This window comes from Caloenas nicobarica, chromosome 1, assembly GCF_036013445.1.
Source record: "Caloenas nicobarica isolate bCalNic1 chromosome 1, bCalNic1.hap1, whole genome shotgun sequence".
Lineage (NCBI taxonomy): Eukaryota > Metazoa > Chordata > Aves > Columbiformes > Columbidae > Caloenas > Caloenas nicobarica.
Window position 1 is genome coordinate 29,535,353 of NC_088245.1, and position 20,630 is coordinate 29,555,982.

Genomic DNA, 20,630 nt, shown 5'->3' on the forward strand with positions numbered 1-20,630 from the left:
TGCTTGTGTAGCTGACTTCACAACATATCTTCCCTATACCGACTCTGAAAGTACCACCAAAGTAGGCTTTCATGCAAGTACCATAACTTCCTAATTGGCAGTATCAAGTATTTAATCTGAATTGTATGAAAACTGCTTGCTGTATAGACAGAGCCTTGTTCCATGGGCACGGAATCTGCCATGGAGTTGACATGTGATTGCATTTCCTTCATTAGAAATAAAAGAATATCTGTAGCATGCATGAGCCACGTATGAACATGCTGTGGATCCACAAAATAGTATCGCTGTAAATTTTCAAATGCCTTAAATGACAGCATTACGATCCAGAGATGATAATTTCGATACCAATATTTTAACTGTTTCACTGCTGATAACATTTAACAACTATATAATTAGTGCCAAAGTTTAGCAGCACAATCACAATTGCTTACTCCCACCTATCCAGGAGGTAAAAACTGTTCCAAGCTAACCTGCCAAATCTTCACCCATGGCTGGTAACAATTAGACCTTTTCAATATAAAATCTACAGTATGTCAAAAATGTAAACATAAAACATTATAAACTGGTTCAAATTCAGTGTGGAAACAGACCACAAGAACCCTGTAGACATGTTTCCACACTTAATTCAATAACTAAATCATTCTGAATGGCCTGTTCTGTGTATTTCTCCAGCTGCAACTAAAAATGCAACTGAAGTAGCTACAGCATAACCACTAAAGTGATACCATGAAGATTATGAAGAATTTGTCTTGTCTGACAATGTGCATTGGCCCTGAAGTTGAACGTTGATGAAAATGCCTTTGATGTGCCATTTGTTTAATGTGGCACTGCATATTTCTGCCTGTTGTGTCTATCTTAATCCCGTACTTGTAGAAATCAAGTAGTTGAGGCCAATGAGTAAATTAATTTTTGTTATAGCTGAAAAAGAAGTGAGAATCTCAGGGCTGGGTCTTTGATTCCCGTGGCTATTAAATGGAAAAGTTCATGAGTGTCCTCTTTAGAAAACATGGGGAAAACACCTTTAAGATACTCAGTCTCAGTATGAGTAACCTTAGCTCAAGGTCACAGAATTCAGTTTCCTTTTGAAAGCCATCAGGACTGATGAAGTTTGCACTGATGTCAACACACGCTAAGCAAGAAGTGGTCTGAGCGGACTGATGGGTTTAGATCGAATTAGCCATTTAGACTGAATTCAGTTGCTTTGCTGCTCATTACTAAATTATAATAGATCTTGCAGAGCACCTATGTAAATGCTTCCCATTGCCATCTCGAGGCACTGAAACTTTGTAAACCCGCGCAGAGGAATGAAAATACTTTATTTCATTTGCGTCCACAGCTAGGCAATGCCAGAGAACAGCAATCAACCTGTCTGAGACTTGACCTTCCAACAGTAAGATACAAGTACGAATGAAAAGGTATTCGGGCAATCTGAATGTGCCTCCAAGCCTTGAATTCAAAGGGACTAGGAGATTCTTCTCTAAGTGTGTAAAGATGCAGCCTTCACTGGAGACATCACCAAGTAAAGATGTGTTATCTGTGAGTTCAGATTCCAGAAAAGGACAGAACTCTCTGAGGTACAATGACAAGAAATAATGACCACGCCAGCCAAGAACAATGACCTGTAGTCTAGAGCTTTTATTTCCTGGTTCCAGAATATATCTTATTAATGGAACAAAATATATTTGTGCCATAACTATTGAAAGAATCTAATGGTAAACCACAAGATCAATACCTAAGTCATAGAGATGGTTCACATGTTGGTATAGCTAAATTGTGAAAGAGGAGTATTTCAGGTTTTGATATTTACTGTAAGATGTTTTGCAAAATACTGTGTGAACTGTATTTTAATGATGGTTTTATTTCCCCCAAAGGTGATACTTGTGTTTCTGTTTTTTTCAGAAGAGCATTACTTATAAGCTCTCCTCAAATACCAGGAGAAAAACAAATGTAGTTATTTGGATCAACATTAAAACCACAGAATACTTATTCCTAATTTAGCTTTATTTTAATTGTTCACAATCTTGCCATAGTGTCTAGATAACATGGTAGCCATAGCAACTACCTATCAGGTACCAGATAGAAATCAGTATCAAATCTATCCACTATACACAAAAATTTTAGGATAGAGCTAAGAGAAAACAACTGATGAATATTCATGCATCAATTTTGTCATATTGAGAAGCTAAATTCATATACATTACTTCAGCAGATTATGTTTTATGTATAAGGAACTGTGCAAAATGTTACTCTGATGATCAAAATTCAGACCTGAGAGCAACTCTGAACAATAAAGGGTAACTGCTGAGGTACAGAGCTTCCCTTCAGGACAAAACAGCATCTGTCTCCACCAAGTGACCATTTTACTAAGAAGCAATTTTACATAGGTAAAAGCACTATCAAAAATACATAAAATAAGACATACTACTTCAACCTCAGTGTGGCTACATATTAAAAAAAATTTAAAACCCACGCAGAACAAAACTGGTTTGCCTAATTCTGTTCTCAATAAACACATGCTACAATTTCAATAGCAGTGAGATATGACTACATTTAAAGCCAGCATAGTGGTAGATGCAGTTTTATTGTAAATATTCAGTTTTCTGAATAGGATTTCTCAGTTGTGGGAAGCATGAAAAGAACAGTCAGCTTAAACAGAACAGTTTCCAAGCCTGATCTCATGGCACAAAAGGAAAGTATTTTTACCTACCTTTACAAAATGACTTTTTACCACACTTCGGCATAAGCAAAAGACTAATTGATTCTTAAACCCTTGCTGGTGTAAAAGCCTGGCCTGGCTTTTTTTCATAACACTGTTCCTATGGGAGATCAGAATTATTCATTGTTCCATTTTGCAGCTTCATTTATGGTGTTTTAACATGACAAAGAAGTTACAGGAGTATTAATAATCATTCTCTTGATGAACTTGCATTTAAAGGTAGCAATTAAGCAGCTTTTAGTCAAAGAGTGTGCTTGTTCCAAAGAAATAATGCATTTTACACAGCTAACTAGCTATGCAAAAACTTCTTTCTGAATCAAGCCTCAGTATCTCAAAAACTGAAAGACCAGGTTCTGACCTGCTACAAGAACTGAAGATGCTCACAGCCTTATTTCACCATTCACGACACTTGTTTATCTAATGGTCTGGCTGGGATTACTGAAATACAGCATGCAGCCACATTGAAAAAGCAGCAGGCTGTGAGCAGACCAGCAACCTTTTTCTGTGCATTTCTAATCATAATGCACATATGTGATGGGTCAAATTCCTTAAGAAACAAACTCAAAGATCAAGCCAATGCACATCTCAATCTAACCACATTTATGTTTGAAAAGTTCATCCCATCATCTCACAGGTGGTAAGTTCAAATGAGGGCTATTATAATTAAAACCAACAGTTTTCACAATGACATCATACAGGTTTTTTAAAATTTAGTTCCTGATTACAGCATGTATTTTCACATCTTTGGATTCAAATCAGATTTTATGGGACCGATACTTTTCAAAAAGCTTTGGAAAAAATGTACTGACACAAAGCTAAATTTAGTTAAAGGATACTACTAATTTCAGAAGTGACATTAATCTTTTTCAGGGAGAGAAGCAATTTTAAAAAGTTACTACATGTCGGCTCAGCAGCAATTGGTAGAAGTCCATTTCCACTTGAGTTGTGGCAGTCATATAGAGCTATGCTTCTACTCCTTGAGTTCACTGCTTCATCATTGATATCTACCTGCTCTAAGAAGAAATTTTAGATAACTCGTTTCACTAAAATTTCAGGTTAGTCTTCCTCTGTGTCAACTTGCCCAATATTATTGCTCTATCAGTGCAATTTTATTAGTTTCTTCCTCTCATCTAATTCAAAAGACACTATCACAAGGGAGCTGCCATACAGATCATTCTTTTTTAAGAGGTAATGTTTAATCAAAAAGGCAATATGGCACATGAGTCTGCATATTCTTTGGGTTTTGTTAGAGGTCTGCTTAGTTAGCATGATCCCTTCTCCTGAATCCAGTAACACACCAGCATTTTTCCTCATTTTGCCTCTTAGCACTTTTTATAGGGGAAATTCCCATCATAAAAGAAGATCCGTATAAGCAAAGGGTAAATTATATTCTTCAAAAACATTTGAGAATGGTGTGTAGCACCTAAGTCGCATCTCTTTGTCTCCTTAAAGGCATATTCTTAGCCCTTGATTATTCACTGCAGGATCTGCATTGGACAAAAGTAACGTGACATAGTTCTGTCTGTGAAAGAGTTATCTATATACCTTGGGGAAAAAAAAATCCTGTAGATGATTCTAATGTGACAATCCCATGGCCACTGGAAAAAAAAATGGAGTAATCACGGGCTCTTCTTCCCAAAAAGCAAACCATAATAAATCAAAGCTTGTTCTGACCAGTCATTTCAGATAAGCTCTTTACTATTCTGTACAATCAAGTGAGTTCCTACTTATCATAGAAATAAGCCATTTTAAGACTAGAGAAGTTCTCCACATCAAAAAACAGTTGCCTTTTCTTGAACAGCTGAAAGGCCTATTAATGGCTACAGAACTGACATTTTAACTGGATTATCAGCAGTGTGGCATTAAATCATAATAATAGAGATGATTCATTGAGTAAGCTTGAGCATGTGGAGAAGCTACAGATACCAGATTCCAAAAACTATCATTCCTGATTCCTTGAGGGATTAATAACAAGAAACAGGTGTCCACCTGGCCAGTTTGAATACACATGATTCAGTGGAACAGAAGAATCACTTGACCTGTAAAAACTAGCTAGTTCCCTGAGCATCTCTTACAGCCTTAATCAAGGGATTCTCATACTGCACTGGAACTTTGAGTCTCAGCAGTTCCACCAAATAACTGCTAAGTGGACCTTATATTTCCACATCTCTTGCCTCCAGACCAAGGACAAAGCATATTGGAAAGATATTTTTGGGAAGGCAGAACACTCACTATGCTACATGTGTTCTGTGAAATAACAGAGGATTTTGTACAAATTTTCTGTGCTTTCGTAGAGCATTAGAAGTAAAGTGTTTACTTACTAATTGCACATTAATTACCAGAGTACTTGCAACACAATCCTATACTGTAATCAGCAGCATATGAAAATTGCAAGCTATCTAGCAAATCAACTTGAACTCCAGATGTATGTGTCCAATTGCAAAAGGTTAGAGCTGAAACATTGGTTCCAGGGAACATATAACTAATTTTAAGTCACAGTGAATTCTATAAAATTCCTTTTGTGCTTAAAATGAAGCATATTCTTCAGCGTTGCTCCTTCACAGCTTTAAGTCTAACCATCCAGTTTGCTTGGCAAGACTCTTGGAAATCATATCTTCAATTTCCAGCCAGCAAGATGACTTAATTCCTTTAGCTTTAAAGAGTGATTAATTACATTTCAGATACTTCATCATCATTGGCCAGGTTGGTAACACAGAATCCAATGTTTTTTCTGCCCAGTGTAGAAATTATTATAACAACCTCATAAAAATACATTCAGATAGAAAAGTTTTATCTTGCTTTTGGAATGCCATGATTTGTCTTCTAAGGTCTGCTTGTAAGAACTATTTCAAAAATCAGTTATTCATGCAGTAAAAGAAATATAATCTTCAGTAAACTAGCTTGAAGTTTTCCTGAGGGACCTTCCAAATTTTCATTTAGTGTGCTTCATATTGATGCAACTCGAATTTCTCACCTGCACAAATCTTTGTGATGTTATAACATTGTACCATGCCAAGTAATTTGCATCTAATACAAACTTAGATTAAAAGACTTATGGGTCCAAAGACTTATGGTCTAAAAACACAAGAGGGGAAAAATGTAATAAAGATTGATTCTCATTTATTTCAAAATGTGCTTTCTTTACTGATTCCCAGATGTGTCAGCAGGTGATCATACTAACCCAGGTTTACTTTACTGATCAAGCATTCTACTATGCATACTGAAATATTGTCCAGAACTGTTCCACTGATGCTATATAAATATTATGTATGCAAGCACATTGCTCAGTAACCATAACTCTTCATATTTCTTAATGGTTTTAATTTTAACCTTAATGATAATGTTCCTGTAATTCCTTTTTCTCCTTAAAACAAAATATTGTGTTTAGTCATGCTGCCTGAAACAAAACAGACTCCCAGTTCTTTGTCAGTCTCAATTTCTTTCCATTCTATATTTGCAAGTATTCTTTCAGTCAACTCTAAACAATTGCAGCTTTAGTTGTTACCGTGAAGGGCAGTATCAGACTGACAGTTCTTTTTGGACTGCCACAAGTTGTTTGTTCCCTTATCTTCTCCCCAGGGAGAACTGTATGTGCTGAGGAGCATTCTACTTTGGTAAAGCTTGTGGTTTTTTACCCAAGCACTACTGGTTACTGCAGGAAGGATGTGGAATTGTAACTGAAAGGTGACCCAGAAACAAAGCTTTTACCTAGACACTCCGCAATGTGAGATTAGATGATACCAAAACTCAAGAGCCAAAAGCATTTGAGGTCTGTTTCAGCATAAACAGTGGCTTAGATAAGATATGTGAGTGCTTAAACTAAAGCCCAATTTGACCTCATATTGTCCTTTTTTTTTTTCAGCACAGCATAAGAAGCAGAACAAACTACCATTTCTATACATTTTCATTCTCTTAATTTGTTTCTGAAGGCTGCAGGCTCCCTTTTGCCATAAGATTATGTATGATAGCCTCCCTTATGATTAAAGCACAGACATGAGAAGGATTGAGCCTGAAGCTTTGGTCTAAATCATGTCTCTCTTTTTCTGCTTTACAGTACTCTGCACAAGAGCTCTGATACAGTATGTATCCTGTGAAACAAAGCCTAACAGCAGGCTCAGTTTGCTCCATCCTGAAGGTAAGGATAATTTAGCAACACCTTACCTTTCTTGTGTGCAGACTGAAGATGCCTCTGAAGCAGACAGAAGCCTCAAAGAGCACCATCTAGCAGGTCATGCAAAAATATACTCATCTTCCAAGCCTATGTTAAACCCTGGATTTTTGTGGGATTTTTCCCAGTACCCAAACTCAGTAGTTTGAAGGTGGCTTTGACAGATCCATGTTGTTATATGTAAGAGAAAATTATTCTATGGAAAAGTTGAGATAAAAGAATTTAAATCTGCAACTATTCTCTATCAAAACATAATTTTCCCCACTTCAAATTATCTTACATAATAAAATTTTTCACATTAATATAACTAGGCTTGTTTTGATTACAGTGCCACTATTTTAAAGCTTGTCAAAGTAGTACTCTTTTATAACAAACACAGCAGACTAGATTAATAATTCCTAGGAAATCAGTAATAGCTAAATGAATAAATCCAAGCACTAATAGAAATTAAATGTTAGAACATACAGTTCATACCATGATTACTTATAGGGTTTGCAGGGTCCAGCTGGACAACCTTGTTAGCATCACCTATTGCTTCTTTCCACTTTTCTATCTCTAATGCAGGATAAGTGAGAGAAACGAACAAATAAAATTGCGGACATTTTTCTTAGGATTAGATGCTTTTCACAACGGAATCAGAGCTTTTAATACATACAGTATGAATATGCAATACTGGTATTTTTTACAACATTTCCTTGGTAGTACCTGGAAGTCCTCTTCTAAAAGTCTTTAGTTTGTTTTACCCTAGTGAAAACTACTTGTCCTCTTTTTCTTGTGCAGCCATTACGTCTAAGCATCTGCCCACTTCTAGTGCCTACTCTAAGGCACTCCCAGCTAGTGGCTAACACAATCCCTTCAGATGGCATTTCCTCACTCAAACATGAAGTTGTACAAAATATTCCAAATGACTTAACTTGCTGCCTCCAAGAAGCAAGGTCCCATTCCTGTCACGTCCTTCCACCACCATATCTGGTCTCCAGTTAAGTCACGGCTTGCAACTGGCTGACTTTTTAACTGAAGCACACCAAGTCTTCCAAGTGAGTTTAATCCTTATAAGACAATATGAAGTCCCAGACTGAGAAGTGACATTATAAATGTGGGGAATGCTGCAACGATAGCTTGTGCCATGTTAGATAGCAGAAAATCCACACAGAAATGATGTTTTGGCTGAAAGACAGATTTTATGGTGTGCAAGACCCAAAACCTGGGTGTAACTTCTGTTGAAGCTGGATACTCATGTATTTCTGTCATGCCAATTCTTTCCTGCCTAACAAAGGTTCCACTTCCATTGCCACCTCAGGATCCCTTTAATTCCACCAGCCTATTTTCATAAAATTTGTGGGAACTGAGTATCTCTGAGTTTCTTACACTTTGACTCTTGCCTGAAATAGGCCAACAAGATTAAATTCCTACATTAAGGATTTGGAGTGTAATTGCATGAGCCACTTTTCCTTTTGGAAACAAACTACAAGTACTATTGGAAGAAGACAGAAAAGGAAGGAACCACAAGTGACAATTAGTTGTGCTGCCTTCTGCAATACTGGTACCAGCTTACGTACAACACTGACAGAACAACCCACAGCAGAACTTGGGCATGCTAGAACAGAAAACGCAAAATTTTCATTGGCGCCCATACCAGACATACTGTGTCTCCAACAAGATGGCATTATATGCACTTGCAGCAAATTTTTACTGAATTAATATTTCAAAAAATAATTCCTAGAAAATGCCCATGGTGGTTTTGCTCACTGCAAAGTAAAATTCAGAAATAAAAAAACCAGGCATCTTTGAGCCAAATTTATAACTTCTACTCTTTTAGAGACTTGTGACCTTTAACCACTGATGTGGCTAAATAAATACTTGGTCTAGCGCAGCAGAGATACAGGAAAACACACAGTGTAAATGCACATCATTCTTACCACTAAAGCTTAGACTTCAAATACAAAAAGCAGACAGCTGGAAATAAGAGACCCAGAACAATGCAGATACGCCTCCACGGTCACAAAATAAACTGAAACAGAGCTGACTGCAGAACTCACAAGCCTCGAGTTCCAAGTCTTTGTAAAGAACAGCTGGTGTTGCAATGGAGTTTTTTTACTGCTGTGTCATTGTCCCTGATCACCTATATAGCTACTGATATCTTTCTGAAAAGGTGAGTACTCCATTCTCTCTCCCCATTGCACTCTCTGCACATCTGCAAAGACTTATAAAGCCAAACTAAACAACAAATCTATCTTTCATCTTGTCCTTTGCCTGGTTTTACCAGGTATTATTGTCATTATTACTAGTTTTATATTTTAAAAATACATTTTGTAAAAAGACAGCTGGATTTATACAGAATTTTAATTTAATTAAAAACATCAGAATGACATGCCAAATATGGTCAGCAAACATCAAATTATGAAAAAAATGAAGAGGATAAAATATAAGAGCTGGTATACGAATATATGTTATCATACATAGCGAACACACCTATAACATATATATTTGGTTATGAAACAATAGGGAAGAAATACCTAAAAGGCAGACATTTTAAAGTAATTATTTGTACAATTTAGTCAAAAAGTTACATAATGCCTTTCTGAAATGGACCACCATCTGCAGGAAACACAGATGCATGAATACTGATAGACCCTTTGCCACTGCAACGTCAAATTTTCATTTTGTGCCTTAAACTGATACTTTAATTCCCCTGCAGGTCAAGGGAGGAACAGTAGCTTGGAGTATCAATGAGAATTAAGTACTGGTGAAGAAGCTCCTGCAAAAGAGAAGCAGCCCACTAGGCTGCCTGGCTGCTAAAGTCACACTGTCCTCAAGTGCAAAGTGGTCTAAGACCCCTTTCAGACCCAGACAACAACACTGCTGTATGTGAATGAATGTCAAACGAAAGTATTTTTATTACCCAGTTTTCTTGCTCTTTCTAACAGTCTGACTATGGTAAGAAACAGGAAACAAAGAACAAAATCATCCCCATAAGCAAATTTTTCTACCTGGAATTTCAATATTTTTTGACTAAATTTAACCAAAGTTCTAGAGAATCTTACCACATTTCACATGTACACGTGCTCTTCGACAAAATGCTGGTGTTTGGAGGACGGACCTGGAAACACAGCCAACCTGACATACTCTCTGAAGAAAAAGAGATGGGTTCACGAACTATAAAGTTATGATTTAAGCAGCAGCATTACACTACATCCAATATCATTACACCAAGTAAACACTGTCATTACAAACTTAATGATATTCTTGAGACATCCACATTAGCACCATTGGTCTTTTATTTATTTCAAATTACTGTTCTTATTTACCTCAGCAGGGCTCTATACGATTACTCCCCAGACTGCTGAGACTCCTATGGGGATGATTTATGTTGTCATTCCAATATAATGTTTCCCATAATTGTACTGTGTTTAAAAAACATTAGAACCCAAGGGGCTAGACAAGGAGTTATAATATTAACAGCATACTCATATAAATCAATTTACTCCGTTGGAAGGGAAAAAAATGAAAAAAGAAGTTAATAAGATTACAGAAGAACTGCAAAGCCAATGCAAACCTAACATTTTAAGTATGTTTAATCAATAACTGTAAATGCATCACAGATGAATTCTGGAAATGAAAACATAAGCAGGAATCAATTTCCACACATGTAGTATTGTGTAACCAACATTAGTAGACTGATCACAAAAAGTAGGAAAAGCATCATTTCACTGCAAAGATTCAATCCCAGAAAGTGGTGAGCACTCCAAATGCTATAAATACACAATATATTTAAGAGCTCTCAGACTTGTAAGATCAACCTAACATTAGTGGCAGACATAATTTCATTATTGTATCATTTGAAAGATTTCAAGTACATTGCAAGGATCAAGAACTAACCCATGATTTCAGAAACTCTGACTATTAAGGATAAAATCTAATGATAAGGGTTATGTGGGTAGAAAAACAGGGAACTTCAGCCTCTCTTTTCCATTACCTACTGTCTCATTTTATTTTAAAATACCTAATTTTATTTTTAAAAATCTCACAAGTCAATTTTTAATATGCTTAATGCAATGCAAAGCATAAGATAACCTAATATGTTCAGTAGATGGATTACTTCTAGCTCAGTCTGATCTGAGCCTCTAAATGCAGTATTGTTTATTATATTCACTGATCTAATTTGGCTGTACTGTAGCTGTATTCTAAGATGCAGCTGTCAATCACTTTAGGATAAATTTAGTGTAATAAAAAACAAGGCTGAAACAGGACAACAAATATTAAAAACCCCTATTCTGATATATTCCCTAATCAAAAATGTAGCAGCTCACTATACTCAGGATACAGAAGAGCAGGCTGTTATGCAACATACATATCATCAATCCCACTGCAGATGGACCTTATGGGAAGATGAAACTTCTATTGCTTTAGTGAGTTCATCCAAAGCCTCTTTGTGGTGATTCCACCTTTTTTTTTTTTTTTTTTTTTGGCGAGGCTACAGCTAAATGATCAGAATCACAAGCTAGTTTTTGCAGTTTTAGTCTCACTTAAGTTTGCTTTACCCTAATGAAAACTACTTTTACTTTTTCCTGTGCAGCCATTATATCCAAGCACCTGTCTACTTCAGATGTCTCCTCTGAGGTGGCATCTATCCTCAAGTAGCATCTATCTCAGGACAGACTCAGCTTCTGTAAAGCAGTCTGTTCTACAAGATGAAATAGAAATATGCTGCTTCACAGCAGCTGAAGATCTAACCCTTCAGTCATTAACTAGAATAATGAAACTTGCTGCTGATGCAAGAACTATATCATTTTTTCACATTACAAAGTCTTCAGTACTTCTAATAAGAGAATAGATGTTTCATAAATCTGACAAATTGATTTTAAATGCTGCAAACTTACCACGTCACTAAGCCACAAAAAATTATTTCAGGCTTGTAAAAAAAAAAATCAGTATTTTGAATTCCAACGTCAGATCACATGTATGCTTCAAATTAAACTGCTTAGGTAAACAGAGCTATTGTCATGGTTAAGTTTTGGCACCTGGGAAACAAGTAGGAGTGCAGCTGGTCAGAAATTGTATTACCAAAAAAAGTTTAATTAGAAAATATCAAGTTGTTCAGCGCAAAGTATTTCATTTAAGCAGCTACTCCAGAAGTAAGAAATCTGAAAAATCCAAATAGCATACTGCAGGACATGTTACCTGAAGATTTCGTCCTGGAGTAAAAAAAATCCCTGCAAGCACAGACACAGTAGCAATTGCAAAATGTGCCGGTGGGAACTGCAGCAGAGGCAGGAGCTCTAGATGTTCCATGCTTTAGACTTACAGCAAAAGACAAAATAATAAATAATAATCAATAATAAATAATTCCTCATGAACAGGAAGACCAGTAGCTGGAGCTTGGCTATTGATTGCAATGCAATCAGATATTAACACCTTTTAAAAGTTGTGGGAAGAAGAAAGGTGAAGACTTGGAGGGGAATCTGAGAAGTATCTTGAAAATTAGTCTTCATGCTTTTTAAATTTAAAGCCAGGCCTTTTGTAAGAATTTTCTCTTGCACACAGGCAGGGTGTCCTCCCTATTTATATCAACTTTGGGAACAATAACATTGCCAATGGTGCTGGCCCTATGGCCCTGAATTGACATTCATCAGTCAGACTGAAGTTCTCCTCCAGACCTAAGATAAGAGATAAATGGGGGTGGCACAAGAAGAAGCATCGAGCAGAAGGTGGAAGCAAATTAATTTCCCTGTGGCCCATCCACTGGGTGTTGGTTGGTATCAACTGATATTGGAGAAAATTGGAATTCTTTCCTCCTGCAGAGCTGCCTGTTAGATTGGAAATTTGGCTTGAATAAGGTTGTCCTTCTGAATAGCCATAAGCATTGCTGTGATCTGTGCCTGTTTCAGACTGGCACTGCCCTGTCTTAAGAAAAGTAAAAGAACAGCAGAAGACTAATAATTGTCATACAAAGAATGTCGTGCACATGTTGATTAGTCGATCATGTTACCGTCCCTATGGAAAACCAGGCAGATCTTGTAAATTGAACAGATATGACCTTTATCCCAGTCTTTTCATAGCAGGATTTTAGTTTCTTCCCAAAGCAGTTTTAAAAGTTAGATCGATTTGGGAGCATGGTCCCATTCCTTGGAAAATATAGTTGTTCAATGTTAGCCATGCAGTTTTGCGGTTCCTGGCATATGGCTTTAATTAAAAAAAAAATAAAGAGCACTTCTTAGCATGAAGACAACAGGTAATTTAAACATCTGCATAATTTAAAGGACATCGACTATATTTAAAGTTTATTTTAGATCGTTACAGTGGACTACATTTGCTTAATCATAAATACCTCAAAATCATTCTCTTTATTTTAGAAAGGAGCAAAAAGCTCAACATTTCTCTACAGTGAGGATGCCAAGAGGTTAGAAGGATATAAAAAAACCCCTTTTTTTCTTTCGTCTTTCTAACTTATTTTATCCTCCTGTTGCTTGCTTAAGTATCAGGCTGCCGTGGGTTTCCTGGGTGCAGCTGCAGACTCCTATGACAAAGAGCTGCCACATTAAAGAAAGCAAAACAAACAAAACAAACAAAGTTCATGGAGCCAGCTTGCCAGAAAATTGGAACCATTTCCCCGCGGGACCAGATACGCACCAGTGCCAACACCAGAGAGACAACTGGAGCACATGGATTAAAGGAGGGCGCAGGGGTGGGAAAACGGAGCTGTCCAGTTTTTGCAGCATCTGGTTGAGTTTAGCTGTAGTGTAATACCACTCTGGAAACAACAGTGTATCTAACACTAACAGCAAAGACTAAATGCAGATTAGGAAATCCAGAATCCTATTGCCTCTGCAGAGTTTATGTTCCCGAACTAGCTTCCATCTGTATAGAAAGCAGAGGCTAAAGTATTCTAAGAGCTGGCACTTACCAACGCTATTACCAAGAACAGAGCAGGACTTATTACATTTTTTTTTTAAATCACGGTGGGAGATAGTGAAAGCAGAGCTGCAGAATGTGGGAGACCAATATGGAAATCCTTTTTGAGCATGAAGAGGTTCAGACCACATCTTTCATTTTCTAAAATAGTACCCTCTCCATCAGGCCCTATTCAGAGCAGGAGACCAGCATCTACAGCTTATGATTCACAGTGCCTAATCTTGCAGGCCCTAATCATGAGCACAGGAAAAATCACATTTTCTTCAGTTGGCCAGACTAGAAACTATTAATACACCACAAGCCAGTTCAAGACTATTAGCCCATCTAGGTTCAGAATAATACCACAGAAATGGAAAAACATGAGTTCTTTCAAACTCATACTGTAGAATACATGAAAGTCTAACTCAGAAAAAAATGCCATTGTATGAAAAATAACCTTCATCTTAGTTGTAATTTTCCTGTTCATAGGCACTAGAATTACCCACAAAAGAGGTAGTTCAAATAGAGTTAACAAAAAGTGAGCAGTTTTGTGCAGCAGCTACATTTAAAGATTAAAATCCTTTTGCCTGTACCAAAGACAGGATCTTCAGGAGAGTCACCTTCCCCCAAATTGTAATGTAGATCTTGAGAGCATATAAACAGGTTGCTGTAAAACATGGATGCAATTTGCCTTGGAGCAAAAATGGTAGCTAGTAATGACAGTCCAGTTTAGGCCCCTGTGACTGAAGAGGTGATTAAGTTTAAAAAAGAAAAAAAAGGAAAAGAAAAGTTATAGCATGGTTAACAGAGTATCTGAGACCTAAACTATAAAAAACCCTATTTCTAGGTTCTTTGAATTATCTTCCATTCATATTGTTCCCACAAAGAACAAAGAGGAAACAGGCAAGTCCCAATGTTTTTAATGTTTTTCACAACATTCTGCCATCAGTGCTCCGAGTACTTAAGCAAAGACATGTCTTAAATGGAATGAGTATTCAAAACTCTCATTTCCAAGTCAGGGGGAGGAACATGACATATATATGTATATATTTATAATTTTTATATATATATATATTTTTTTTTTCCCCAAGAGCAGAAGTTTAGGGAAAAGAATCAGTTACCTTATTTAAATGAGGAGAAAATTTTGATTGTTCCAATTCTAAATCTCTGCCTGTGGATGAATCTATAAATATATTTTTAATTAAAATTCTCTGGTGAGATTTCAGGTAAATCCAGAAAGAGGATATGGGCACTAAAGCCTGTGTACTCAGCAAGCCACAAGGGAAGTGGCAGAGGTGCTCTTTTCACCTTTTCATGGTTCTTCTTGAACCAGTGTAAACGTGCAGCAAATTCTTGAAACCAGAACTGGAGGAGATGGGGTGATCATCACTCTGTAACTGATGGTTAGGAAAACCATTTTGGAAGCAGAGCTCATGTCTGTGCTCACTGCAGCTAAAGCTTTTATGTATTTTACATCACATAATAATCAGACATAAGCCAAGAACCCTAGGTGCAGAGAAAAAGAATTTGGGATATCATCTGTCTGGAGAAGGTCCCTTAACTTGAGAGCCTTTCCTACAGTTTCACTTGCTTGATCACTCAGGGAGTTTTGAATTCTTCTCTAGTTGACAGCAGGTTTCAATGAACCAGAGAAAAGAGCCACGCACAATAGACTGCAGGCGACTGCACTTTTTTGAAGATGGAAGATAAAGTTTTAACATTTCCCATGACTCATCTTGAAGGGAGATGGGGATGCTAAACACACACCACCTGTGCTTCAAAATACAGTAATTCTCAGCTTTGTGTGCATTAGGCGCTTTATTACAAAGCTTCTGAAATCAGCCCCTCTTGGGAACAGAGGCAGGAGAGAGCTTAATTTCTGGGTTCTGGTTGGGCTGAGGCTGGAGCCCTGCACAGAGCTACAACACCTGGGCAGTTCTGACCACCCTGCGGGCACGCAGCAGTCCCAGGTGCAGGCATCCTCTTCCAGAAACATAGTGTTGTGCTTAGGTGCCTAATTCTTCCCAAGTTTCACCTCAAGCCCCTAAGTCCTCTCTCTGATCTAGCAGTTTGTCCTACAAAGACAAACGGTCATAAAAAATTTTACCACAAAAAAAAACAAGCGTAAGTTTAGGAAACCAAGAGTTATTATGTCAGTTCTTTTTAAAAAATACAAAACCGTTCTAAAAATCGTAGAATGCTTTTGCTTACTGAATCAAATATTTCAAGTCCTATAGTTGATCCTATAGTTCAGCTAAAATTTGAGCACTCTGATTGGCTGTGTGCAGCATCCTCCTTCTTTTTCCCCCAGAAGAATTAAGATAATCAGGCCTTGGACACAGAATCCAGAGAACATAGAAGCTACCAGAAAACAAACAAAAAACCAAAAAAAGCTAATTCATATTCTGCCTGAAAAACTGCATAATAGGGCCTTGCATTCCTTTCTATGGATCAGCATGTTCTCCTATCAAATTTTAATCAACTGAATACTGGTTCTCATATAAAATGGACTTTAAAAATACAGTTTATAGTACAGAGAGTATACAGTTAATTTTAAAAATTGGAAAATAGTACCTACATCATTTTGAGAGATAACTGCACAATCCAATATTAGGCATTAGATGCTTTTGCTTTAAAAAAATATAAACACCTTCCATCTCTACATGATGTGATTTGGTATGCTTCCTTGTCAGCTTTCAAAATAGGTTTGAATAGGATTTATTCCTGATTTATAGAAGTCTGGTCTGGAGTGTGGTGAACATGATATCCTGCCTATTTTATGTATGAATTATAACTGCAAGAGCAGGGCAGATGCTCTCACAGCTCTCATCCAACAATACACAATAAACTTGCAATTCCTTCATTTTCCTTGGAAAAAAAATACACAAGAAGAATTTTTTTTAAAAAGTTTTTAGACTGTCATTATCCACATAGACCTTGGAAATGCTGCCAGAGGCAAAAGCCATCTGTCCAGATACCGTGTGCTTCCACACAGCTGCTCTGAACGTACTTTCTTTACTCAGAATTAGAGAATGTAAGAGGTACTGTTGTAGGTTCTGGGTTCCCTTGCCTTGTAAGAAAGGAATCACATGTTGGCATTGCATTCCAGTCAAAAAGCCATTAAGAAACATAAGGATAGCATTATCTTCTGTTGCATTAATACTATGCCTCTTTCTTTTCAGGTCAGTTTCTAGAATTGGAGATTGTTTTTCTTCTTGCCAAATTTCAAATTGATAGAATTTCATAATGTTAAATTGTGAAAAGCTCTCATCTTCCCAAAGCATTGGTACCTATTTAGATGTAGATTAGATTAGATTACTTCTAGATTAGATTCCAAAGCATTAAATACTCATGTTCAGATCAAGTGTAATGATCCACTTTTCTATTTTTTATGATCTTGGTTATCTATCATTTCAGACTACAGTCATCTCAATGCACTACAGAAAAATTTTGAACTTTGCTTGGCTGTGAGCTCATGAGCTCATTCAGCAAATCTAAATGCTGATTCTTCCTTTCTTCCAGTTGCCATCTTCAGGTAAATATTTAGTCATTTACAACATTCTTCCTTCATGACGCTTCTCTACTGTGATTTCCCCAAGGACATTGTATCATGAAATTGTGTCTCTTCAAATCGATCTTCACCTTGAAATTGTGAGAACCCCTGCTTGGTCACTTTTGGTCATCTGTGTATTGCCACCTAGATTAACAAGACTCAAACTGAAAGTTGCCTCTCAAAAATTTAAGTAGTCAGAAACATTCTTGAAGATTTAATGTCTGCCTAAGGAAGACTATCTTTATTATTTTAAAGACTTTCTCAGGAAGCATTTAGTCTCAGAGAGGAAATTCTGCGATGATACACAGCCATTTTCTTATAGAACTCTAATTGCCCCTTTTCCTCTCCTCCCCTTTTCTCCCCTCTCCTCTCTTGCCTTCTGTTCCATTAAAATTCTGAAGTAGAGAGACTTCCATTCCTGATGACTAACCTCTCCTTCAGAAGGTGAGTGGATACAAACGAAATACTACAAAACAAATATGTGAGTTAGCCAAATAATAATTCTCAATTCACTGTTGACAAGCATAAAGATGCAAAATCATTTCAATCCCAATATACTACATGGAATGCCTTTGCTTGTTTATAGCATACATAAATTTTGAAAAAGACCTATGTAAGTAAAAAGATCAATGCACAAGTCTTATCTTCAGAGATAATGCTGTGAAAAGGGTAGAAAGTCAATCATATGCTTCTACAGAAGATCAGTCTCCACCTGGCAACCGTGGTCTCATGAAGTTTTAATCCCTAGAGGCATAAATCACAGGAGAAGATGCATTCTTTGAAGACAATTCTCTTTTTTTGTTCTGGCACACAAAAAGAAAAATAAGCATTCAGCCATCAGCAGCAATAGGAATAACTACTCATCATTCTAATATCTAATTCTTGAGCATTTACAATCTAAACCACTGTTTTCATCAACAGTCTGTTTTAGCATGGTCCCAATTATTATCACTGGCTTCCAATTTAAGATAAGCCACCAGAAAACCAAATACTATATTACTTCTGGCATCATGTCTTTGTCATTAACAAAAATAATTATTGTCCTTTGCTGTGCATAAACCCATTTTCTAAATGTTTAAGTGTTGAACAGGAGTGATCCCAAATTCTCTATGCTAATTCCTTTTTTTTTCCCTACTTTTCTCAGAAAACCTCAGTTTAATCCCTGTCTTTGCAATCTTCTGATTTGGAGCAGCTCCAAGATAGCCTCCAGTAGTTAATGCAAATGACCTGAGGGCTTGTTGGGAGGGCACTGCAGAAATACTAACCATGAAATGCTTGCATGATTCTTCCAAAGGACTGTTCTCGTGAATGCTTTGCCAGTATGGTTAGATGAACCATAGTGGAATTATTCAGTCTATAATTACACATAAATTCCTACCTCATGAAGAGGCATGTGGTAATCATAATTCTTGAATCATTCTCACGCTTGCCCATTTTTTCCTATTGTAATGCCATTTAGCTCCACTGAAGTCACACACGTACATGTGGAGTGAAGAGTTTTCCCTGGGGACTGCAGGGCAGCCCAAGTTGTGGGCTTCCACCTTTCACAGCATACCTCCTTAAAGGAACCAGAGTGTCATGGTTAAGGCTACATAATTCTATTTACACACACATTACATGCAAGACTAGTTCATACATGCTGTCTCTCACACACTCATTGCTCCTCTACAAGAATTTCAGAATCGGAAAACTGTGAGAAATCACCCACAGTTTTGTAATATATGTTAAATCTGAAAGAATTGTATCCACAAAAATGTTAATTTTACAAAATCACAAAGTACAAAAGTGGTTTTCCCCTTAAGCAACAAGGAAAAGAGGAATCATCAGTCTCTCAGGAGGAATTGGACAGAAAAGCCAATGAAGATGGGGGCTTACAATTTATAAACTATTATAAAAATTATAAATCATAACAAAAACAGATTACCACCAAATGTCTTTACTTTTCAGGTGGAGCTATCTTTGCGGTGGAAATTGAATGAGAAGATGAACAAATGAATGTATAAATGAAAGGAAAAAAATGAGACTTCATCAAAAACATGAAGACACAACCAAGCTGGAAAAAATGGCATGAACTTCGCTTCTTACATTCAGAACTGTATCTTGCTATGAAAGTGGACAGAGAGGAGACAGAGAACTGAACACAGGAAAAGATGCAACAGACAGTTCATACCATTCAGTCCCTTTGTCTATCTGCACTATCGCATCCCCTTTAGCTGTGGCAGAGTTCAGCTGGCACAGCTCCTGGTACACTTCTTGCTATTCTTCTGTCTCCCACCACACTTCCTTCACCTGCTCGGGCTCTTGCTCAGAGGATAACTCTCCCATGCCCTCTGTCTCCTACTATCTGTCCCCAGAGCTGCTGCTTCCCATGAGAGGAGAAATTAGCTCCAGGAAGTACCCCCAACTCTCAGAAGTATCTTCCTCACTCCCAGACGTGAAAAGCATGCACCGCCCTGAATTCAGACACAATTAAATTGTTTGTCAAAAGTTCCGTAGTGCTCTTCTGCCTCTTCGATTGAAAAGAAACAGCACAGTTGAGACACATGCTGGAGCCTCTTGCTCTTTCACCCGCCTCTCTCAGCCTCGCTGCTCGCTTCAGCTCTGATGAAGTTTGACCTCACATAAAAGCTGTTCAAAATCCATGGGACCAGAAGGAGCGTGATACTATAGCTCTGGGGCTCCCAGCCCTTTCTTGGCAAGCGTCACCACTACTTTTGCCTTCTCCTTTTCTGTGTTCCTGCCTGGTCCACCACAACCACACTTCCCTGGACTAAAAACAGCACCTCTCTTTACCCGCTTGACTGCTCTCGTCTGGTGGAGCTGACTCCCTCCTCCAGCTCCCAGCACGGAGGCCGCAGGGACTGAGCAGCAGGGCAGGAAGGGAAAATACAGAGCTCAGTCACCTTCTCGTTCTCCCCCACACTGCCTGTCATTACTGGTGGGACACAGAGCAGTAACGCGGCATTACATCCAGTTTCTAGAGTGCTTTCCTGGTGGGTAGCCAGTCCAGGAGCACGGCGGGAAGACCGGGGTTCTGGGGATGCTCGTGCTGCAAGCTGTCTGTAAAAACACGCGAACAGGTTTGGGGGCAGAGACTGGACCACGTAACTCCACGTCTCCCGTAGGAATTAGGCCTGATAATGCTCAGCCTGTGTACCTCGTGTGGTCTGAGGCAGGAGCTGGCTCCCAGTTCTCTCAGGCAGAAAATGTGCAGTAGCAGAAATTCAGAAACAAGAGAAACTTATAGGTAAATTTAAGCGCTTAAGGACACTGATGAGACAGGATTTGCGCGTACATCTTTT